Here is a 24,916-nt window from a genome sequence, read left to right on the forward strand (position 1 = left end):
TTCTTGAAAAGCACAGTCAGATCAGCAGGACATGTTAGTGCCTGGTCATCACCCAGCCTCCACTCTTTAAGACTAGCAGGTAAAAGTACAGCCAACCTGCATGGTTCCAATCTGTCATGTTTACTCAAATCCACTGCACATCAAACTAGAATACACATAGGGCAGTGTATATACCACTGGTCTAAATTCCCCTTCAAAAATATACAGCATGACCAAAGACAAACCACAATCCCACAACTGAGCATACATTTCAGGACAGATGCACTACATAACTATAGTTTCCCTTACCTCTAAGAAGAAATAATTTAATCAGTTTTGTACTTCTATGTTTAGTGATAGCTAACTGGATCTCATTCAAGATGTTCATCACTTTTAATGATTGCTGAACCCAAAGAAAATCAGTGAACAAAAACTTGACTGAATTCAAATTTACTGAACTGCAGGACAACAGTTTCCACTTTACAGACTACAGTGTCTGTAGATTTTAGCTCTCTGAGTGATGCAGACAGGAGACAGCAGTGGAATCAGACACCTTTCTTGAATGGTCCATGCAACACCACTAGCCCAGGCACTGGGTCGCAGAGTGGAGTCTTTCTTCCTCAGCAATTGCACCCCATAGTTAAAGATGAAGAGTTTCCAAGGTGGATATTCTTTAACAAAACATTCTGTAAACATTCAGTAAAATGCTTGTTTATTGACAGAAAATATTTGGATGCAACTAGCTCCTTAAAATCTAAGTAGAAGAAAAAGCACCTTTGTTTTGATGAACTGGAAATAGTAATGATCCATTTTGATTTGAAGTGACTAACTCAACAGTGAAAAAAAATTAAAATGGAAATGAGTTGAGGCTTTTACTTGAACCAAGATGCCTCTTAAACATCTTGGCATGAATGCTGGCTTTTCCAAATCTCTTTAGACTGTTTATTTCTAAATACTGGATATCTGGTTTGCTCAGTGCACGCGCACATGTGTGCACATGAAATATTTGCCTGGCTTTTCTGCCCCAGCATCACAATCATAGCACACAGACTTGGACTACTGGCACTGAGAGGGAAAATACAGCAGACAAAGAAGGGGCAGGAAATAGTACAGATTATGTTTGGTTTTCCATATAGCCAGCTAGCTTTCTTCAGAAACTGTTCCTGTATTTCTGGGGAGCAGAGAGCCTCTGTAATTCAGAATAAAAACTTTCCTTGCCCAGCATGCTCCCTAGCAGGGCAAAGCCTGTAATAATTAACACTGTGACCATGTGTGGTGTCACAAGGCATGTTATTCCATCTTGGTCCTTCCAGCACCCTGACTGGAGAATCTGTGCTAATTACTGGTAATCAAATACAGATTGCCTTTCTAAGGATCTAAATCTTCAGCTTCATAGCAAAAATACAACTTGGGAAAGATGCTGGTCATCTGCCATCCAAAAGGCAAGAGCTGGCTGGGCAGGGAACACCAAGACTTTGTCTCCTTTCACATTTAAGAGAAAAGCAGCGTTCTTGCTTTTGGGCTGCTGCCAGAGCTATTTCTATCAAATGAACCCACTGTGGACAGCAGACTGTGCAGTCAAGGATTTAATAAGCCAAAATGTTTCCCATGATATTTGGGCTACTAAAGACACACAGCTCAGCACAGCAGGTTTCTTCCAGCAGCTAAACTGTCAGCCATGGGCGTCCCTTGCTGTCTGTGAACACAGGCTGGGAGCACAAAGGGCCAGGCACGCTCTCCGACTTAACGAACCACAGAAAGACCAAGCCAGCATGACAGCAGACGCAAACAAGAATGTAATTAGAGGTGGATTATAAATCTTTGGCTAGGTACCTGGAAACACTTGCATTGTGAGAGAAAGCCTTGCTGATGGCATTTGGGCTTAATTTAGGTCACGATTACAGACAGGGTGCTCTGAACTGGCAGGGGTCAGATGACAAATCAAAAACAGGCTCCTATTTGTCTTGACTCCTGCTGCTGGCCTCACCTTTCCAGCCCCAAAGCCCAGACAGAAGCAAGCACTGTTTTCCCCTGGCCAGCTGGTGAGCAGCAAGTGTGGTGCAATTCATGCTCGCTCTGCTTGCACTGTGTCTGTCCACAGAGCAGGAAAGAAAACAACACAGTTAAGTTCTTTTGCTCTAAAGAGCATTTTTATATCCAGAAAGCAGAAGAGCTCCAAACCAAGCAAGGGGAATGTACAAGTCAGTTGTTGTGTGGGGAACCCCAGAAGACATATGTGCTGCATGCTATGATATACAGAGAACCCAGAGCCTTTTGGAAAGATCTCTGTACCACTCTGCATAGAGAATGTTTCTTGTCAGTCAGGGTAGTACCTCAGATCATGGCAGTTCTAAGACCTTTACTGGCTTGTTTCTTTCTCTCTACAAAAGGAGGAGAGTGGCACAAACTGGTGGGGAGACCTTCAGCCAGGAGTGAACCAGTACAATAGATGTCTAGTCCCAAGAGCACTATTTCTCTAGGTAGATCTTTGCCAAGTTTGGGCTATCACTAGAGAGTGTCCTGCTCTTGATGTTGAGATCTGAAAGTATCTGCTCAGAACTGTGTCACACTACCTGGATAAGTCTGGCATGAAGTTTAGACCTGCGCACACTGCCCCAGGCATGTGCCTGTATATGGCACTCAGCAGTAGAGCACTGAACTTCAAAACTCTTTGCTCTTCCCAGAACTAAACCATGCCAGAGGCATCTGCAGCCAACCTGGGGCCTCAGAGCAATGACTCAACCTGAATATAGAGTGGAAGGAACCATGACTTACCCGAACCTGAAGAGCACATGCTTGACAGACAAAGGGAGACTTCAGACCTCTGCATCCCATCACCAGATCGTGCTGTTTCTTCTAAAGTATCTCAGGGCTATTCCTTACCCTTGCCCATGTAGGATAGAGCAGCCGCATTCTGACCAGTCCAGGATGCAAACCTGTGAAGAGAACATGGAAGGGACGTTAATAGGAACATTAATAAATGAGCTGAGTTTTCAAAGAGTTGGATGGTGTTTGAAGTGTTAATGGTTGAAGGCTACGATGTGATTTAAAAACTAGCTGGTGTGGACACTGGCTGGCTTTGTTTGAGGTTGTTTGCATTTCAGGCCCACCGGCTCCCATTCATCTCCAGAGAGGCATATTTAGCTGTCACTTGAACTGAACCCTGACTGACACTTCATGCAGATTTTCTTACATTGGGTGGCTGGTCAGTAAGTCCTGGCAGGAAAGCAATATAAAAGTAGCTGCAAAGGTTGAGGTCTGATCTGAAATCCTTCTGAGTTTCTGCAAAGCATTCCTCTGATATCAGTAGGCTTTGGATGGGAGCCATCACAAACAAGACACATGCTACAGTACATCACAGTTATTTCTATCCAGGAGAACAAGACGAGTTTCTAGGGGATAACCAGCAGCTGGTGAAGGGAGTAGGCATCCAGTCTCCTGTGTTTTGCCCCAAGCAATCTCGAGTCCCAACAGATTATTTTCTGGGAACCCTACCCATTCTATTGCTGTGAGACCCTTACAACCATCAGTTTTATTAGTAAAGCTTTACATGGTCTTTTCCCAGCCTCTTTCCCTGCTACCAGGGCACAGCGCAGCACGGTTGCTTGGGCCAAATGCACATGATCATTGCTACTAATCATAGCCATTCTGTCCTTGGCAGACATAGCTTTGCTGCAGAGCCCCACAAGGACCATTTGATGCCTTTCAGTTCACAGTTCTCTAAATAACTCACTGGTGCCAGAGGGCACATCTGCTCTACATGCGTTCACCAGCAGACAGGTGAGATTTGCTATCATCTGCCTAATCTGAAGACATTTTTGTTTGCATTTTGGGGTTTTTCTTTCAACAGCTCCATTTTCTGTGTTTGTCTGAAAGATATCAGGCAGTGTGTGGAGGTGTAGAGCCTCTGAATAGGAAGGGGGAAAAAGATGACCTGTGAAAAGGGCTGGGAAATATGGAGAAGCAAAAGGAGAAAAATAAAAGGAATGATGTTTACCGTATTGTGTGGTGAACCTGTTTGTAGTCACCCAGTTGTTGTTTATTCCTTCCCATATTCAAACCAGACCTGCTGTGTTGCTAGTCAGTGCCTACACTAACAAGTGAGTCTGTCCCCCCTCAAGGTACCCATTCTCCCCACACAGTGGCCATATTTTTGCTGCAGCCATGTTGACTGAGGAGGACAATGGTCCCAGCCTTTGCTATCCTTGTTGATGCTGAAGTTAACTCCTGTTGAGTGCAGCATCAGACAATTAAAGAAGAGCAGATGGTCTTACTAGAAGTACGTGCATGTCCTTTTAGCAATTAGTAGCAGGAGATGAAAGTTCTTTGTGCACTAAGGTCATAGGAGATAACTTGTGTTTCACAGTGCTGCTCTTCAGGGCCCTGTCCCCCATGGCTCTGTGCTCAGCTAACTTGAAAAAGATGCTTTTTAAGCCCAGTTACATCAGTATGTGTGTGCAACAGCCCATTATTTCTCTGTCAAATAGTGCTCATTATGGGCAATCATTTATTTCAGCAGAAGCCTTCTTGCTTGGCAAGGTGGGAGGGACACTTTGCATCAGGACTCTCAGTGCTGTCTGTGCCCAAGCAATGTGGAGTTGCTGGGAGGTGTCACAGACAACACACTGGAGTCACATGGGGAGGATGGTACAAGTTTAACAGCAGACCAACAAACACAAGCAGAAAATTCACCAAACATGGTCTATGAGACCAGCAGCATGAGAGTACACCCTTCAGTGTACCCTGGCTTCCTAAGCAGTATTGTTTAATCCAGATAGGCCCATGAGAATACCAGGGCCAGTGTTCCATCTTGGGTTAGACTAAGAATATCCCATTTTTCTGCCATTTACTGCCATGTCAGAGGTGTGGAATAACAACTCCAAAGGCCCACTGGTTAGATGTCAACAGAACATAAGCATGCAGTCTTCCTGCGTGCATCAACTTAGACAATGTGGCAGCAGGCATGTTTTCAGCAAACATAGCTGAAATTATAATTTTAAGTTATTTAAAAGCTGGTGAGCTTCAGTTTTAATCTGCCAGCTTTTTTTTAACAACAAACTCAGGATGATCCTAAATTTTATTCACCCAATGTCACTGAATTTGGATATTCAAGACCCAGGTGCTTTGCTGTTGGCACGTGAGAACATCAGTTAGGATTCTGAGAGAGACTTTATGCTATGATGACTTGCAAACCTACCTAAGATATACAGAAAAAAGTACTATTTTAGCGAATCTAGAAATGCGCTAAGAATGCACAAATAGCTCAGTTACAGGAAAGAACAGGGCAGGTGCCAAGCCTGTTAGGGGAACAGGAAGAAAGAGGAGATAAAGGCAACTTATGTATTTTAAAAATCAATCAATAAATACAACCCTTGTTTTACTGTTTTTCCCCCAACTTGCTAAAATACGCAATTAGCTCACTTACAAATCAATCACCAATGGAAATCAATCACCAATGGCTTATAGACAAATTGCTTCAAGTTCTTATTTGCTTTCCATAACTTCTGAAGGCTGAAATGAATGCTCCCATGGAAAAATTACTAACAAGTTTCTAGTTTGGTGTGTCTTCCAAGGTTACGTGAATTTCAGTAAAACCAAAACATTTTCTGAGAAATTTTCAATTCTCTCCAACCCTTCAGCTCCCCACACCTCCCAAACAAATCAGTGAAAAGGGATATTCGTGGTAAAATTTCCATTTGGATAAAGAACGTTTCATTAAGGAACAGAACATGATGCTGAATAAAGAGTTCGGTCCAATTCTAGCCCAAACATTGGCTAGATGCATTTTCCCAAACTGCTTTTCTTCATCTCCTTTCATAACATTTTCCTGTATTTTTTTTTTTTTAATGGAAAAAGGTATTCCAATAAAAAGGACTCAGAGGGTCCCAGTTTGAACTGTACAGAGCTTTTATAGCTCCTGGGTGCTTAGCAGATCGGGGCTTTGTTTGTTTTAAATATGCATTACATTTATTCCAAATAAACTCTATAAATCAATCTTAGTAATAGAAACCAGAAAAGTTTATGCAAAACAAATATAGAAAGTCATAAATACTGTGTTTAAGATGTCATTTTTGTGGCTGGTATATTTCTATGGTATGTTTTTACTGTTCGTGGGATAAATTTTTCAGAAACATAAAAATCTTTCCTCCTCTCCATTCTCTATAGGTTTATCCCAAAGAAATAATGAGGCTAGCTCCATAAACCAGCATTTATTAAATCCAAATGGGCACTCCATCCTACAGTAGCTTTCAATATAATCTATTTGATCTTTCAGAGTTGTTGGAAAATGATTTCAAGGGGAACTTTCACAGAACAAATTAACTTGAAAGAAGAGAATGCTTTCTACCCCAAAGAGGGAGGAAAGCAATTTCCCCAGTTTGTTTCTGCATTCCCCTTAGCCTGACTACAGATATGGCTGTTTGAAGAGGCACTCTGGCTGCTATCACAGGATCTTAGCAGTGATGCCAGCACCAGAAAGCAGGGTTACAGACCCAAAAGATGGGGTTGCAGGCCCATAGGACTATAATCAAGACAAGTTTGGTGAAATTTCAAATTGCAGAAGAAATAGAAAAGAACAGGCTCGTATGGAAACTAAAATCTGTTCAAGTCAAATCTGCCTCTTAAAAGTTATCTTTCTGTATTTTTGGAGAGACTTTATTTCCAGCCTGCAACATCTCTTTAGAGAAGTAAAGCCATCACTGAGGCTATAACTTGGTCAGCAAATAGAGGCACTCTCTGATTATAAGAATTCAAAACTTAAGGCACTGCAGGTACACAGTGCTAGAGGTGAAAGCCCTGCACCACATGGGGTGCCAGCAGTTGCTTCGAGGAGGGAAAACTTAAGCTTTGCACAATCTAAGCCTGTACCTATCAAGTTTTTCTTCAGTAGCTGTGGGGAAGGACTCATTCTTGTTTTAGAGGTGAGGAAATGGGGATACTTTGTAAAGATAAATGTGAGTTGGCCAAGCCAGAAAATATCCAGTGGCAGGCCCCAAAAGCCTAATTTTGTTGTCCTAGCCATAACTACCTATCCTACTTCGCTAATGATACGGGTGAACTTTGAGATCTTTGCCCTTTCAGTGCTGGAGGCTGAATTTGCAGGTAAGTCTTTCTTGGCTCCTAATGAAAGGTTTGTATCCCACTCAGGAATACAGAAAGCTGGTGGACAAGCATGCTGGGGAGATTGCCTGCTGCCAACAGCACAAACATCATCACCTCTCACTGGACACCTACCTCCTCCAGCACCCAACAGCCTGCCCAGAGCCAACAACAACCAGACTCCAGACAAGGGTTACCTACTGGCTTGGGGCTGTGAGAAACCTCAGTTCACCTATAATCACCTTTCTCAGCACAAGCAATCTTTGTCTGAGCTAAGAGCCATGGCCAGGCACTTCCCTCTGGGCCAGCTATGAACTGCTTCCCTGTACTCTCTGTAACTTTCAAGAGGAACAAAATCATTTGCTGCTCTGCCCTTAAAACCAGATAAAACCAGGTGGTTTTATCACATGCTGCTCAGTGGACACCATGTTCCAGCCCTATGGTGACTGCATATCACTGATTTAAAGCAGGACTAGGAGATGGAGGCCAAGAAGGGGTTTTGTGCAGCTTAACTCGCACTGGAAAATCTCCTGTTCTTGTTCTATAATTAAAAATAATTTTCCCCTCATTTTTTTTGCTAGGTGAAGAAGAAAGAAATTGCAGAAGTAGGATACTAGAAAATAAATTCAAGCAGAAGAGCACCACTGAACGAGGTACAGACTGTGCTATTAAAGCACACAACTAAAACTGGATGGTTGGAGCAGGCATGGCTTTTCAGGACCCCAGACATCTCTGCACCACTCAGGGAGCTGCAGTCGTGGTGGATCAGGTGCTCTGGGCGTTTCAAAGGGAGCTGTGTGGTGACAGCATCCCAGAGCTTTTGCTATAGCCAACTTTGAAAAAGGCTGTTGACAAGGAAGGGAAATAACAAATGCGTAACTCTCATGACAAGGCAGGAAAGTATTTATAGCAACCTTGAACTTCATGGCAGGCTAAACCTACTGTGTTACTCTGCACATGCAGAGAAACAAAACAAGACAATGTCCCCATTCAGCTGGCTAGATAATCAAGCAGAGCATGAAAACATGCAGAGGGAGACTGACACTCAACACTGTGTGTTGACTCAGAAAAGGAATAGTACAGCATCAAGCCCAGCAGAAAGCAGCTCCTGAGAGCATCTCTAAAAATCCCATATCTTATTCTAAAGAGAAGAAACAAGTGAGAGAACCATCATTTGGAGTTTTAGGTGGATCAGAATTCCCACAAAATGACTGTATGCTGGCCAAGGCTTTGCAAAAAAGGCTGATAATGTTTCAGAATGGGAGTGTAGAGAGAGCTGAGGGTATAAGTAATATACTGGAGATGTGGGACTTGAGGAACTGGCCAGCAGGCTGGGTGTCGCTGTGCAGCAGGTCTGCTGGGCCTTTCAGCAAGTTGCCATGGAAGCAGAATTGCCATGTAATAAAGTAAAGGCAAGATGTGTAGGAGCAGGGGATTCCTTATGCAGCCTTTGGCAAGCTGCTGGAGGGAGGAAGCATGCTCCTGCAGATGCAGAGGAGCTGTCAGGGGACAGCACGCTCCTCCCAGTTTGGCAGACACTTTGCAGATGTTTTAGCCAAGTCACGTTTTAACAGCCTCATGCCTCAGTTTCCCCAGCTGTAAGCTATTACAGGGATGTTTTGTGGCTGAATACAACCCCATACCCACAAAGCAAGCAGAGCTCTTTGGACAGATGATCCCAAGGAGTATAAAGCATTTACTTGAGATTTTTTCTTATGCTTCTCTCTGATCTTGATGCTGTCACCTAAATAATTTACAATGTGAAGAATGAAAGAAAAGACCAGAAGCAATCACACCAAAGCATTCAGCCTCCTCCAGGCATGGCCCAGGAGTTTTGAGTTCTGGGGAAGGAAGGGAGGAATGTGCTTCCCCTCTCCGCCCCCTGTCAGACCTTCTGCTTGATGACATTGTTGATCCTTTTATGGATCTGGGGACTGATAGACTTTGAAGTCTGAGCTTGGCACCCCCATTTGTATGCTAGGACTTGAAATGATCAAAGTTACCAGCATATTCTGAAGCCTCATGAATGAACTGGTTTGGTAATGGGAGCTCAGAATTCAAGGTTGGGTCCTAATCACCACAACAGTGCCACAAGCACACTGCAGGCAATCTGGTGGCCATTCCTTGTCTGCTTGATGTTAGACATGCCATGAGCTTCAGACTGAGGGCAGGCTATAGCATCATGAAACATCGTGCTACTTATCTGTTTTCCAGCATGAAGAATGCATTCTGCAAGTAATTGTAGCACAGGATTTCCTACGTGAAATCTAGACCTTCAACAAAGGCACTAGTGACAACAAAAATCTTAGTTTAGCTTTTTAGATCCCAGCTAGAGCTTACAGATGTGGCAGACAAGCAAAAAAAAAAAAATTTTTTTTTGAGTGTGACTTTGATTTAGGAACTGCAGTCTGTTCTGGGTGTGACGTGGTCTGATCCTATACAGGGCTGTTTCATGTGTTGTAAAGTGAACAGATTTGGGTTGGAAGGGACAGAAAGAAGATGTGGAGTGGCTCTGAGTTCACAACTGCCTATTAACAGGCTGAGAGCAACTCTCAAGTGAGGCATGTGGGACACAGATACGAGCTGCTTCCAGCCTGGTGTGTCTGGAAGGGGTGGAGGGCAAGAGCTTTGTGAGGGGTTTTATAACCTGCAGCCTGTGTGTCAAACCACCAGCCTACATGATCTGCGTCAGGTGCTCAGGTGTAAATCAAACTCCCAAATATGAGACTTCTTTGATTAATGTGCCCACTCACTCTCACATTCCTTGCAATGCTCTTTGAAATTTGAACAAGCAAGGCTCTGTCCCAGCATCCCCATTAACTGCTGTACAAGCAAGTTCCCTGGTGGAGAGAGGAGCAGAAGGACACAGGCTGGTCAAACAGCCTTTTGATAGACCAGGCTTGCTCAGCATAGAAACGTTGGCTGAGTATGAATTCCAGCCATGAACTCTTGCTGCTCTCAACACTGAGGTCCTCTTTAGGGACACTGCTCAGAATGACAGCAGACCAGCCCCTGACCCTTCACTGCTTAGACAGCTGTCCTTCAGATTCCAGCCTTGCAGCTTCATAGCATTTCACTATACAGAGCACCCAAGGTTCACTGCCACAAAGATACTTGCATGTTATGCCACAACAGTCTGTGTCACCCTCATGACCAAAACCCTGTGTTTTTTTCCCCTGGATTTATACACATTAACCAAAAGCCATGAATTCCCAGACTCCCCAGGCACTAATAGATTGTAAATGAGCCAAGTGATATTCATTGCATTTCAAAGGGACCACAGAGACGTTACCAAAAATGTCTTCGGAGTTTACAGTGCACCTCATGGATATAGTTTATCAGTATCTGTCCTAACTGGGAAACAGTTATAGGCTGTAAAATTCACATCACATATCCTGTTACTGAGATATTGTTCTTGGCCCAGAGTTTCAGTTCAAAGACACCCAAACCTTATGCCTGAAATTCAAGACCACCTCTCTGCTTCCCATTCACCCCATGGTAAGGAGATTAATTTCACCCTTTGCTGAGATTTTTTTTATTATTTTTTTTAAACTGGAAATCCATTAAAAACCAACATGCTGTTCACAGACATGTCACAGCTCTGAACTCAGTCTGGTTTTGCTGAAAAGCAGCCCCATACTTACACTGCCCAATACAAATCCAAAGTGGACTACTCGATTAAAAACATCAACAATTTTAGTAAGTCAGACAATATTAAAACTGGGAAGACTACATTAGTCCAAGCAAAAACATCTCCTGAGAGCACTCAAAGACCACATTCAGAATGAAAGCAGAGCATATAATGAAAACATAATCTACAGAGTTAGAAGGCTTTGTACCTGGACACAGCAAATGAGAGACTAAGACTTTGAGCAGACCCTCAATTTGCTCCTGATATTGGGTGACAGTCTCCATTAGGCTGTTATTACCATATCCTGCAGTATACCCAAGGAGAATTCAGATGCCTTTGCATTTTCCCAGCTCAGTAACAAGAACCTCCAGTAGCAGCCAGTCAAGAAGACTGTGTTCCTACTGCCTCCCTTCTTCCCCATCTCACTGCTGCTCTGGCTCCATAGTAAGCATTCTGTTTTGAGCATTCCAAAGCTCATCTTTGCTTGGCATTACAGTTTTAAAGAAACAGTCAAATTCCAGCAGCAGCTGCCCAGCCCATCATGATTAACTTTTCTCTGAAACACCATTTCTTGAAAGCCATCTGAAGAACCTTTCAGAAGATGTCTACAATTAGAAAGGAATCAATGCTTACATTAAGAAACTTACCTTCTCCATTCTACTCTTTAGCTGCTTTTTCCATTCTGCTTTGAGTGATAATTTTGTACATTAAGAATTCAAGGAGGTATCAATAGTCCAATAGTTACACATCCAACAGAAATACAGTCAGTCCTGGGGACATAAGAACTCACACTGATGTGCAGCCACCCAATTCCTCTCCCTTTGATCTGAAAATTCCCTTAAGTACACACTTTGACTGATAAAGTCTTGAAGACTATCAGATCTTTGAGTAAGAACTGAAATCAGTACTGTTTTTATCAAGCACAATCAAATGAAAAAGGTCATTCAGAAGTTCTGTGGGATTTAATAAAGACATATATAATTTAGCTGCTTGAATTTCTTTTTAGTGAACGTAATTGCAGTATTTTAGTTTACTTGCCATTTCTTAACTGAAAGCATTTTCATTCTTTATGAGGCAGTCAGCAGGTGTACACATAAATTTATGTCAACATCTGAATACTACTTACTGCTCATTTAACTCAAAAATAAAAAAAAAAAAATTGGACCACATCTCAAAAAATAAATAAATAAAAGGAGAATGCTGAGGAGTTAGAGCAGTGGTTTTCAAAGAAAAAAAAAAGAGAAACAAAACAGGGAGGCTTTCTGAAATACTTTTTCCAAGCACTGTTGTTATAGGTGTTTCCTGAGGAAGTGACAGGCTTTTCCCTCTCCACCCCCCTCAAGTCTCACACTCTTCAGTTTTTATTTTCTCTCTTTAAGCACAGATTCTGAGAGGTGCAAGCAAAGAACAGCAAGCAAGCACAGTGGACAGTTATTTAGATTTGCTCAATCAACGACGGGAAGAGAACCAGACTTTTTTAATGCCAATTCAGTAAAGAAAAGCAGAGATTAAAGATAGTCTTGTGCTTAATTTCGGGCAGGTGCTTCACTGAGCTACGGCCTCTACAAAGCCACACAAAAGCATCAGTGCAATTAAATGCCATCTAGTTTCTTTATGACCGTGCTTCAGTGCAGTGCTCTTGCAACTAGAAGCCATCTGGCTGGGGATGGTTTTATGTCCTCTGATTTTAGAGCTCAGGGCACAGTGAGGACTCCAAGCCCTCCACTCCTCCAGCAGGTTAGTCCTACCAGGGCAGTGCTGAATGAACACAAAATCCCAGTTATGAACAGTCCTCACAGAAGGGAATATATGAGCCTTCAAGGTAAGGATAACTTTATAAATTAGCCATTGCCTATTGACACTAATAGATCTAATTCTTGCTTCTCCACTCAAATTTGGAGATCTCAAAAACTTAATATGACCTCAATAGAGAAGGTGACAAGCTCCACACCTGACCCACAAATCCTGCAGTTCAGGGTGGAGAGATCTGGACTCCAAAGCCTCGTGTAGGTGTGCTGGTGCTGCCATAGGGATTTCATTGCTAAAAACCAAAAAGAAGACACCTGGCCTCTCTGTGCATACATGGATTCAAATCTACAGTACAGCACCTTCTCAGTGGAGTGTGTCAGCTCAAAGACTATCTTACAAATTCAGCCAACAGTTACTTCTATAGGAGCACATGCTGATCCAAGGCACAAGCAAAATGGTCTCCTTGGGACTCTGTTGCTATTGCATTCTCAGCAGTCACTGCAAATCTTTCACTCCTTTCCCCTTGTCTTCTTTCTCTTCGAAAACCAGTGTGGCCAATTACCTCCCTGTTTTCACAAACACCTTTCCTAGCCATTTGAAGTGGAATACTCAGCAACGAGGCGTTACTTCTGTGACTAACAAGTTTCCAGGCTGCTAATCTAGAATTGCTGTTGGAAGGCAATATTTTACTCCCATTGGATTGACATTCTTACACTCAACTATGCAAAGAGGTTGAAACCAAATCTTGGATACCCTGAGTGTCAAGAGCCCTGAGGAAAGCGACTGCAAGGTCCAGACTCTGGTCTTCATGCAGAAAAGATTTCAGTTGAACTCAGTCCAACTTACGCTCAGGTTGGATCCTACAGGATACAGGTTTTGGTGACAGCTTTGGGCATCATTCGAGGGCAGCTGCCCACGTAACTGATCAAATGAAAGCACCAACAGCATGCAGAAGTGCTAAACTGTAAATCGAGGCAGACGGCAAAGCTCTGCTCTCAGTGCAGACACACAAGCAGCTGGTGAAGTTGTCCTCTGGTTTTACATTGACACGCCTCCTTTCAGTTCAGCATAGTGACTCCTGATCAATGCCAGCACCACTGAAAAAATCAAGCCAGCAACCCCTACCTCAGCTGAGGTTGCTAGTTAATGAGAACAGGGGCAGCACATTTTGAGCAACAGACTTTCATGGGCTTTTCCCATTGTTCCTTAGCCAGCATTGATCAGAGAACTAAAAAGGGTTGCGCCAAGTTCTCAAAAGATTTTAGTGTGAGCAATGCAGACCACATGTGCTGAATGGTAAACAGCTCTTGAGAATCAGAATAAAAAGGTCTTTACAGTCCATGCAAACAAAAGCAAATGCCAGAATCTAAATGAAATGGAGCTTTCCAAAAGCCTGAGCCTACTAAGATGACAGGGCTGAAAATGTAGCCTTGTTTCTTAGAAAGTCCTAAAGAACATCCCATTATCTAGAGGTGACCCTGTCCTCTTCCCAGCAAAGCACCAACGAACTTTGATTCTCTTCACATTTCATCCCATCTGAAACATGCCTGTTCCTATCAGATTTCTTGAGCCTCCCATTAAGTGTCATTGATTACTTGGTAAGAGGGTAGCCAGCAAAGAAGGGAATACTGCCAGTGAAGTAAACACCATTTATTAATGAACAGAATAACATGGAATACAGCAAACCAGTTTAAGCCACACCACCCAAACAGTCCTAACAGAGAAAGCTTTGAAATACTTTGTTTATCTGTTTTAAAGATGCGCATGCAAATGAGAGCTGAATGAGAAGGAGAGTTATTACACTGGGGGATCACAAGTCCACAGAGACCCAAGTAAAAGCACATGAGTTAGAAAGGACTCCTATACCGTAAAAGGACTGGTACTGCTGTATCCATGCTGGGTATTCAGAATTATTCCACAAAGACCCTCGGTCCTGCTTCAAACAGCCTCAGAAGCAGACCCTTTCAGGTCTGTGAAGCTTTGTGCAGGAGACTGCCTGGAGTTATAACCCACTTGGGAACCAAAGGCTCATGCCGGGATAAATCCTCAAGAAAAAGTCCTAGCTGGCCCCAGGACACATTGCCTCTGTGGAGGCTGATGAATGCCTGCAGCTTTGAGGTTAGACAGCTTTTCGTTTGTTTAAACTAAGTTTTGGCTGCTGCAGCATAAACCTACTACTGCTCATGCAGTCCTCATAGGCTGTGCAGGACTTCAGCACAACTGGTGGTGCAGCTGCCAGCAGCTGCTGCTCTGATTCCTCCAAGTGCACTCCTTGCAGCTCTGCCGAGGGTTCCAGAGCACCACTGGCATGGAGCAGAATGAAACACAGTTTCCCAGGCACCTCTCAACTCCTTTCTGTGACCACCGCTCCCACTCTTTTCCTGTCTCAGTTTTCCCCAAAGGCATTAACCAGCACTGCATCACTGATTTAAGTGAGGCTGCTCTGTTCACCAAGAATGAGAAGGTCCAATCTGTGCAGCAAGTCCCTATCGCCATGGCAAAACAGGCCATGAAAATTCCCTGAGGAAGTACTACCTCTACCAGAAGACTTGCTTTATGTGGGCAAGGACAGTTCAAATCAAGGGTAAGGGAGAGGACAGGACACCGAAAATTGCAATTTCACTAATAAGCCTTTAAAAGATAAGGTATACTCATATAAGAGATTTTAGGTCCTCCAGCAGGGCTGGAGAGATGCTTTGACATTAGAAGTGCTTTGGCACTTGAAGCTCATCTCATCCCACCCCTCACAAACTATGCTGATACCATTTTGACAATACAGGACGATGGCCTGCATCACAGCCTCTGCCCCTTCTCTTTCACTCTCAATCTGTACCCAGACCAACTATGTTAGAGTTGACAAGGTAAGAAAGCTTGTTAAAGCAGCACCAAACCTTGAGTTCTTTAGCTGGCTCTTTTATGGCCCTACAGGTGAACAGGGAAAAAAATATATGTATATATATGGTACACCTTGGGTCTCTTTTTTCCAAAGAAATTCTTTCCAGTGCTATTTTACAGGTTTATACATTCCTTCAATGAACAGCAACCTCATAGCAAAACAGGCATTTAAAAAACATGCTAAGCTACCGTGAAGTAAATTACTGACTTAACAGCCAGGCACCTACAGGCATAATTGGGTTTCATTTGAAGAACAAATTAAAGCAATATGCACATTAGCCTACAAGTTTGCAAGGGGCAGAAAGAGTCTGGAAACTTTCCAAAGTGCACAAGATTAGTAAAGCTCTAACAAAAAGTCCCACAGGAGTCACACTAAAGAAGGATCATCACCAAGGAATGGCCAGACCCACACAGAACTGCATCTAGACCCACAGACCCATGTCTAACTACACTGGCACTCAGGCTTCCACAAGACAGGCAGAACAAAGGCTGCATTTGAAATACAAACTGCAATGAGGGGGAAAAGGTGGGTCAACAGTCACATCAATGGAACTTGATGGAGACAGAGAAGGAAGCAGGGAGATAAGTACTTACTTGGATACTGCAGTGACTGGCTTCAAATTCCAAAGGACTTCACTGAAAAGTGTCATTTGGTTTAAGTTCAGAGGCAGCCATAGTGATTTCCCTCTCTTCCTCCAGTGTCAAGTCTAGCACTTCAGCATCTCTTAGGCCTTACTATTGCCTGTATTACTACCAAATCCCAGTTTATGTGCTACCAAAGACAAGGGTGGGATAACATCCCTGAAAAATGGAAAAACATCCTGCCCCCAAAAAACAAAAAGCAACAACCCACTCACCAGAATACTCCATTGCAGTGACAGCATACCACAAGTCTCCTTAGATACACAGTACTTGCCATTGCAGGAATGTTTGACTACAGCAAGTGTCTTTGGGGTGTCTCTTCATAAAAGAATGGAACTGGCTTCCTTGCTGGTTTGATCTCCTTCATCCAGACTTTCTCATGCCTGTCACCTCCTTCTGCCAAAGAGAAAAGAAAAGGATGAAAACAATTAAGTAGCTGAAAGAGAAAATAACTAACAGACGTCAAGGGCTTGAAACTTAAAGCAAGGAAGTAATTTGTGGAAAGAAGAAGACATTGAGAAAAGGCAAAAAAAAACCCACTCCACCCACAAAAAAAAACCAACACAAAGCAAAACAAAAACAAACCAACAAACAGATGAAAGAAGTAGAGAGAAATAACGAAAGACAATGAGCAATCTTATCAGCTTCAAAGCTGGTCTTGAATGTTCTTCTCCAGTTATTCCTAGGTTTTTCCTTCTCTCAAGCCTGTCCCTAGAAAAGCAGCTTCCCTTCAATCCTATTTCATTTTTGAACTCTCTGCTTCTTCCTATTCACAAACAGGGCCAGATTTCATTGTTGTTTTCTCTCTTTTGTCTGAGAAGGCAACTCAAAATCTCAGCACTCACCTCACTCAGACAAAGCACCTGGATTTTGGCTGTGCAGCCCAGTCCTAGTTAGGGCAGATTGACTGCAAGGCAATGCATTTTTCTTGACAGTGCAGTTCAGAGTCCTGCTCTATGAGTCAAGGGACTCCTGTGATTTTGCTGAAGGGCACAGTCAGACCTCTGAAGAAGGGGAACAACTTGACATTAAATTCTGCTAGAGCAGTGTAGAAGGGTGGGTTGGCTGGTGTCAATTCAGAATATGAGACTGTAAAAATATTTGCCCTTGGTTCAACCTCATATACTTCATACAAAAGACTCTGTTTGAATAAAGGAATAGCCAGAGAGACATGAACTGAGAAGAGCCAAAAAACTCAAAGCAAAGCTCCAATTCTCTTTGTCCGGAAATCTAAGTGTTTTTGGAAAGAAACAAAAACACACTGGATGTAGACAAAGAAAGGGCAGGACAGATTTTTTGCTGAGGTTTCTCAGTTTTCCTTGATATTATTTAAGAAAGACTGAGCAAATGTATTATACATAAAGAGTTCACAAGACGTGTTTTTTCCTCCTCATTGAAGGAAGCAGTTTGACTCTCTCAGATCAGCCTTAGTTTCCTGGATGGATACAGTTGTAGGTTTTCATTAGGGTAAAGGCAGAAAGGAAAGAACCAGGAATTGGGAAATCTAGGTCTCACCCTGCCCCTAGGACAAACTTCTTGCTTGTGTGGCTCACAATCAGTCAGGAGGGGACACGTCTTCACTTTTGTAGCTGTTTGAGCTAGAATATCCTCAATATCTTCCCTGACCTACCTTTGCCTCAAATGCTTTGAGAGAGTTGGTGCATAGCACACTGAATGCCTGGGCCTTTAATGATATCTGATCCTGGAATGCCTGAAAATAAAAAAAAGAGTTGATTGTTGAGAAGGGTGAACATGGTGCAAGGTTATCAGGATGGACTGAAGTCCCTCATTTAGGCTACGTTACTTCCAGCACAGCACTCAGATAACTGCCTTGGCAGATGTCGCTTTTGTAGCTAGTGACCCAAACTGATCCTCGGAGAGACGTTTGAGCCAAAACACAACAATAAATACACCAGGTGATCAGTTTGGTGACAAAGCTTTCAGGGCAACAGAAACCAGTATAGCAGCCCTAAAGCACCAATATGTAGGATATTCCACTTGACTGTTTTTTTCCAAACATGCTAGAGAAGGTCCAGGCAGGCTTACCTGCACCAAACACTACCTCTTTCTCTTTAGGTATATTTAGCCAGATGGCAGGTATTTTATATTTAGAAAAACATTCATTCAGTAGGAAAACATTTCTGCAGGCAGGTTGACGTCAAGGGACTTGTTTTCTTTCTCCCTCTTCTGCAGGAGGAGAGTGCCTTGCACCAGACCCTGGAGCTGCTCACTAGCTAACACTGTTTGCAAGTAAGACCACGTGAGAGGTGAGACTTGTGCTGCACAGCCACGGTGCTGATGGAGGACAGCAGCACAGCCAGCTCCCAGGAGCCACCAATGCTTGGTACCAGCAGTCTGAGGAGGGAGGGTGACATCCATAGATACCACGCCTGGTGATCCAGATGTAACTTGGCTATGCACACAAGAAGCCGTTTCAAACTGTTGTAGCCATGTGTATGTTTGTTTAAAAATGAATATACAACACTGAGAGGCAACACTGGTTGTCAGCCTTCTAGCCTCCTAATGGGCTGAGAAAGGCAGTTAGACTGGTGCATTTAACACAGGTTTAACAAACTGAGAAGCATATTGCTATGAGTCCTGTGAAGCACCAGCTCTGCCAGACAACATCAGACACTTTCTGCTCCATTCAGAAAGCAACAAAATGCTGGCAATTTGCTTTGGTTTGAACTGGGATTTGAAACTAGTGACTAGGATAGGATGCACCACTCTTCCGCACAATATCTATAGGAAACAGCAGGGTAATTCATGAGAGAAGTGATTAGTCTTCAAAGAACATCTTTTCAGCAGAAATCCTTTTTTCAAAGGAAATCATTTTTTCAAAGGAAGAATTGCCTTTGCCTTGTGAACTTGCATTTATGTATATAAAAATTAAAACTACTATTTATTTCACGCTCACCACATCTACAGCATGAGATGTATACGTATAAAGGCCAAACGAAAGCCCTCAACATTTTGGAAGAGATACTGTCTGAAGAGAACTGCTCTCAACCTCTCCACAACCTAAAGAGGGATTGTAACAAGCTCTATGGAAGCAACCAGCAGGAGCTGGCCTCTCCTGGCCCAGGAAAGCAGGAGCAAACAGCATGCTGGCATCTGGCACAGAAATGAAACCTGTGGGGAACTCTGGCAGCAAGGAGTCGTCAGGGAAAACAAGCACAAGCAATTAGAAGAGCAGGACTGCAGTGCTGGCCTGAGAAGTTAGGGCTTTGCCCTGCTGGACTCACTATCCAGCCTCCCCTCTTCCTACATCAAGGCTTCTGGGGCACGAAACTGCCTTGGAAGCAGTGGCTGATATTGTCCTGACCCAACACACTCTGAATGCTGCCCCCACCAATAAACTGTGCACAACTCTCAGAGGTGGGAGCAAATGATGTAGTCGATATGAGGCAAATGGTGCAACCTCTGTAGCAGGCAAGATCATGAATGCATCTGCTGTGGCCTCAACATGTTAAAGAGCACGAACAGCTTGGGAGTGCTTGGATGTGTAATGAGATGCTCCTAACACCATCTTCCCTTCCCTGTGTTCCCTGGAACGCTTCCCTCTTTACTTAAGGAAAGCTGCACCCTTACACAAAGTGCTTTCTGCTGAGTGCTAGGACAATGAAAATGGATCACAAGCCTTGCTGGAATTAGTCCTAAGATGGGGACTGAACCATCCTGGAACACAGATGGGGTCAGGTCAGGTTTTTCCCTACAAACAGGAGAAGCCATGTGGTTTTTGTATAATTTGGAACATTTTCTTACAGAATGAAGATTGATTAGATGTCTGGAGTTCCCCAGAAACAATGTTGATAGTGTTAGCAGCCTGCACGCTACAAGAACCCATTCATAAAAATAAATAAATAAATAAAAATCCTCATTTATTATTTTTTTTTAACTTTATGTTCTTGGAAAAAGAAGCTTATTGGGTAACTATCAGAATTCCTCTTTCATCACCTTGTCATAAACCCCACAGGCTCTGAATTCCTTTAGCAATCTCTCAGTAAAATTGTGACCTGCCTATTCTAATAAATATACCTTTTTTACCTCTAAAAACCTGGAAACAACCATGAAGTTGCACTCCTGCCCTTGCTCCTAGTTCTGCTAATTGAGACATCAAAGCAGATGAATAATTGAGGTTGTGACTGCACAGTCCCTGCACATTATCCTCTTTCTCTAAACCATTTTCAAACAGGACAACTAACGTCTGTCAACATAGATGTCCCTCTGAATTTTCAGCCATATAATTATCATTATTTCTGTGAATGATGAATCAGCTGCTGTCTTTCTCTCTGAGGCCTCAGGGGCAGGTGGTTGGTTCCTGGTTATATCTCATGCAAACTCTGACAGTCAGGCGAAATCTGCCATCCTAACTCAGTTCCACATCAAAGCCATGCTGTAGTTATAAGGAGTGAACTCCCCTCAGTCCCTCTGCACACAAAGGCTTTTCGACCTTCACAAGAACACTGACAGGTAAGTCTGATACTTGAAACTGCAAAAGCATTCTAGAGCCAAGATGGAAAAATTATTGCTGTAAGATGTAGATTAATGAAGAAACTGCCTAAAATTCATACATCAGGAAGATGCACTTAGAAATGGCCCTGGCTGTGTAGGAAGCAGTGTCTCCTTAACTACACTGGATTGGTATTTTGCTCTCTAACAGGCAACGCCTTTGGGGTGAAACACTTACAGGACAGCTGCATGCAAAAACACAAAGATATTCTTGCAGGTCACCAGCTTTTCCATCCATGCCCTGGTACCCCTTTGTGTTTGAGCTGCTAGTCCTCCCCAGCTTCTGTCCACGTCATTTTTTGTAGCTGTTTGGAGTATCACGTGTGCCCATGTAAAACAGAGCAAACAAGATGCATGAATTAAGGTAGCTGTTGGGGAAGAACAAATCAAGCAGTGCTTGTTTTCCCCCTAGTTTGCTGGCATCAATTTTCTACTGGTGAATAACCCCAGCACAGTTCCCTGGTACATTTTTACTCAGATTCAGCCCAGCCTCTGAACACTGAAAATTCAGGAGAGATTGAAATGGGACCAGGTTTCAATGAAAAGTTGGCAACTAAAACATACATTTAAATCCTCTATGCACTGAACACATTATTATGTTTAGGATATTATGCTGATCCTAAAAAGAGTTTTCAGATTTGCTCGTAAAGGGGACAGGTCCAGTGATCCAGTGCCATCCTCAGCCTTCAGTGATGCACACCTACTGTGGAGACAGCAAGTTTGCTGGGGGTCCTGAAGCAAGAGCTCAGACATCTGTAGTCAGCTTGGAGCAGCACAGCTTCTCTCCACAGCTTCCTGGCAGGCTCTAACTTGGAGGATAGGGAAGGAAAGAAGAAATTTGAAAACACCCTTTCCTCTTTCAGAGGAGTGTGCTGCAAACAGCTCTGCCTGCCAGCTGTTGTGGTGTAGTTGCCAGGCAGTAGTACTGCTCTGCAGTCCAGGATCAACAAACTACACGTTTGCATTCTCACTAGAGCCAGCATTATTACTGCCACAACTTAACACCCTTAAACAGAGACTGCCACAGCTGTGAGAACTGCCTCGGGAATGGGGACAACTGCAGCAACAAGTTGATGGAGGAAACAGAAGAATGGCTGCTATGAAACTTGCGGATGAAGAAAACACTTCCTTTCCTGTTACGTGTAAAAAACAAAATACCCAGTAGTCAGATGGATGGACCAACCACGCTGGATGGTGGCCTGACCACAGCCAACAACTGCTATGACTGTACACTGCTCCAGCAGGGTCCTGTCACCGGCACTGTGACCATCCAGCTGACTGTCAGTGTCAGCAAGCCCACTGCCCTTCCGACTAAGGGCCTCTAATTTTCTCCATCTCTCGTCAACATCTTGTTTTTCACTGCCTTCATATCCTGATATTGTACATCCACCTGTTCTTCACTCTGCCCTCCCTAATTTCACATATCAAACAAGCTCCTTCTCCTCAGCAATTGCCATTTTCAGAAGAACTGCCTCACAGAGACATACTGATCCTGAGAAGGGTCCGTAGAGCCAAAATGTCTGTAATTTTCTCCACATCCAGTTTTCCAATTGAGCTAAAGATGCATTAGACCATGACGATTTGCATAAATTAAACTACATCCATTACAATGAGACTACTAAATATACATCATGTAAATAAGGACTGCTGTTCGTTTTGAGTCCCAGAAATGCTGCAGAAAATGTGGCCACTTGTACAAATATGTGGCCAGTTACTTGAGCTCAGCTTCAGAGATTCATCAGCAAGCAAGAAGTGGCAGCCTATTAAGCACTTGTGGCAGGAGAAATTAATTGAAATGCTGGAAACATTTTGCTTTTTCTGCTCAAAGATTGGACTCAGGCTGTTACAGACAGCTGGAACAGGCTTTAGATGGAGTTTAGGCATAATAATTACAAGATAAGACTCACTATCAGTATTTGTAGAGCAATCCCTTCATGGTGTGTAGCAAGAGGAATGGGTAGAGTGAATGAGATGATAACGATTCACTGCAGCCAGGGTTTTTTTTCCTCATCTGACTTCTGTCAACCACTCAGACCATCGACAGGATACAAATAATGAAAAGCACTGCTCTGAGCAGCTCTTCTCTCACTGGTTCACAAAACTACTGTTGCAGTCAAACTGCACCATGGAGGGACTTTTCCATTTTCTATACCTGAGGATGACAATGTTACATGCTTCAGGAGTATTACTGCTGAAAAAACCTTATGAACAGAAAACCAAATAATCTTCTGAGACATCTTCCTCACAGACTACAGTCTGTAGTTGATGATTCAAAGGGAAATAATTAATAAAGAACTCTAAACTTTTAGGCTGTAGAATGCTGTCTCCTTGTTTATTACAGCATACAGAAAAAGATAACCAGCCAGATAGATGGCCAAATCACTTCATCACCTTCTCTCTGACAAGCTCATACCTTCGGACCATCATGGTGGCTGAAAAGCTGTGGATGGCTTGAAATCAGGATTTATTTTTAGGTTTCCAGACTGTGTATATTCCTGCCAAAAGAGCCTGGTCCAAAGTTTATTTAAGTCCATGATAAAAATGTCTAATGGCGTGAATGACCTTTGGATCAGCTCCAAAGAGTGTGCACTGATATTAGCAGTGGGGCTGGCTGGGGATTCCCTTTGGGAAGGCTGCCCAGTAAAGAGGTGGTTTTCACAAAATTGAAATTTTCAAGGAGAAAAACATCCTGATTTTGAACTCCTTTCCCTTTTCAGAATAAAGAAATAAAAATACACTTCTTTTTTTCTTTCAATTAAGGAAAGTCAGGAAGCAGTATTTTCTTCAGGACCACTTGGAACAAAATCAGAAAACTATGTTTTAGTCTGAATGTGTTCAATAAACCATTAAAACCTCATTTCCCTATAAGTATCCCCAATGCTGCCTCACATGGGTTGTGGTTTAGATGTCTCATATTTCCTACAGGCTGTTTCCTTGAGGTCTTCTTCCTCCATGATGCAAAGCGGACTCTGTCAAGTCTGTGAGACATGATAGCAACTACATACTGTCCCCTGAGAAGTACAGTCAGCAAATTCCTGGAAGAGAGTGGCCCAGTTTTGAGTAGCCACTTCCCTGGATGGAACACAGGGCTTTGAAAGCATTCCAGAAGCTAATTTGACCTTCACTGAACAATTGTCTTCTCTGGAGTTATTTATACTTCAGATAAGGGAGGCCAGAATCACATACAGTCGCCACCCAGTTGACAGGCAGTAAATGGTATGTGGAGCAAGCACCAGGAAAATCACCTTTTGAGCTCATTGAAGGTGGTCCTCAAACCAGGTCATGCTTGAGAGAACTGGCAAGGAGACTGAGGAGAGGCTGGGCTGCAGCTGTCTGTGCAGGGGCAGTCTGCTGTTTAACAGAATATTTGTCTTTCTCTTGCTGCCAATTTTGGAGACTTTATAAATACCACACCTACATAAAATGGAATAAAATAAATGATCCTCTTCAGGAGCCCCACACCCTTCCATCACCCTCCCTAAGAACTTCTCAACATCCAAGGGCTGCAGAGAGATGCAAAGGGAATTACGTTAAAAATTGCCCATCTGGGCAGAAGAACAATTTATGCTGGACCTGAGGTAAGGATGAGATTCCATTTCCTACTGAGAGTCAAGTGAAAAAATGTTATCCCAGGGCCTGCTGTGCAGTCATCAGCAACTTCTGCAGCATAGCTTGTAACCTGCACAGATGCAGTCAGGACATGGGACAGGCTCTCCTTCAGCCCCTCCACTGTATCTTGTCCTGCAGTGAATACTTCACAAGCATCCCATCACATCCTCACCAGTAAGTCTATCTCCTGTTGCAGAAGACTGTTTTGCCATGAGGTACAAAACTTAATTTGTTGATTATTTGGCAAGATGCCTTTGTCCTTGTGAATGTTCCTGGGGCTCAGCATAGAACTATTCCATGGAAGTCTTATACTCAAAGACCCATATTCACCAAATCCAGCAGGTAAAGAGAACTCTAAATATTTAGCCACCTGGTCTGCTCATACAGAGTTGGGATTGAACATACATGCAACACTAATTAGTTCTGCATCAAATGTTCAAAACACAACTCCTGGGAGAGGATAATGCCACACACCTTCAAACTGGACTACGCAATTTATAAAAGTCAGCTTTGGAATACACACTACAGTGTGGCATTTACAGCACCCTTTTATTATTGTTGTTATTATTGTTATTATTTTCCTTCTTACCTGGGGACTGAATGTTTGGGGACTGTGGAAGGAGAGGGCTTTACATCTGGAAAGCGTCAGATTTAACGCCCAAAGTCACCAGCCCAGGTCAGCTAAAAGTACATGTTTGCTTCCAGCAGCAGCTGTGCAAACTCCTGTTGCCTCGGTTGTGCAGGGTTTATGTAAAGACTCCTCAAAGACAGTGCCCTCTTTGTGAGCCCGGAGCTCTGCTG

General features: G+C 43.2%; 1 long non-coding RNA gene across 2 annotated transcripts in view; it reads right to left on the reverse strand.

The window, feature by feature from the left end:
- Positions 1-2,826: 2,826 nt before the first annotated feature.
- LOC149915539 (uncharacterized) overlaps positions 2,827-24,916 on the reverse strand; it is a 36,680-nt gene continuing 14,590 nt past the window's right edge. For both annotated transcript variants that reach the window (XR_016458690.1, XR_016458691.1), the window contains 2 exons: positions 16,210-16,390; positions 2,827-2,915 (listed from right to left, as the gene is read on the reverse strand). This is a non-coding gene — a long non-coding RNA (uncharacterized LOC149915539). The remainder of the gene's footprint in view (positions 2,916-16,209; positions 16,391-24,916) is intronic.

This window comes from Phasianus colchicus, chromosome 18 (genome assembly GCF_987193195.1).
Source record: "Phasianus colchicus chromosome 18, bPhaCol1.hap1.1, whole genome shotgun sequence".
In the NCBI taxonomy this organism is placed as follows: Eukaryota; Metazoa; Chordata; class Aves; order Galliformes; family Phasianidae; genus Phasianus; species Phasianus colchicus.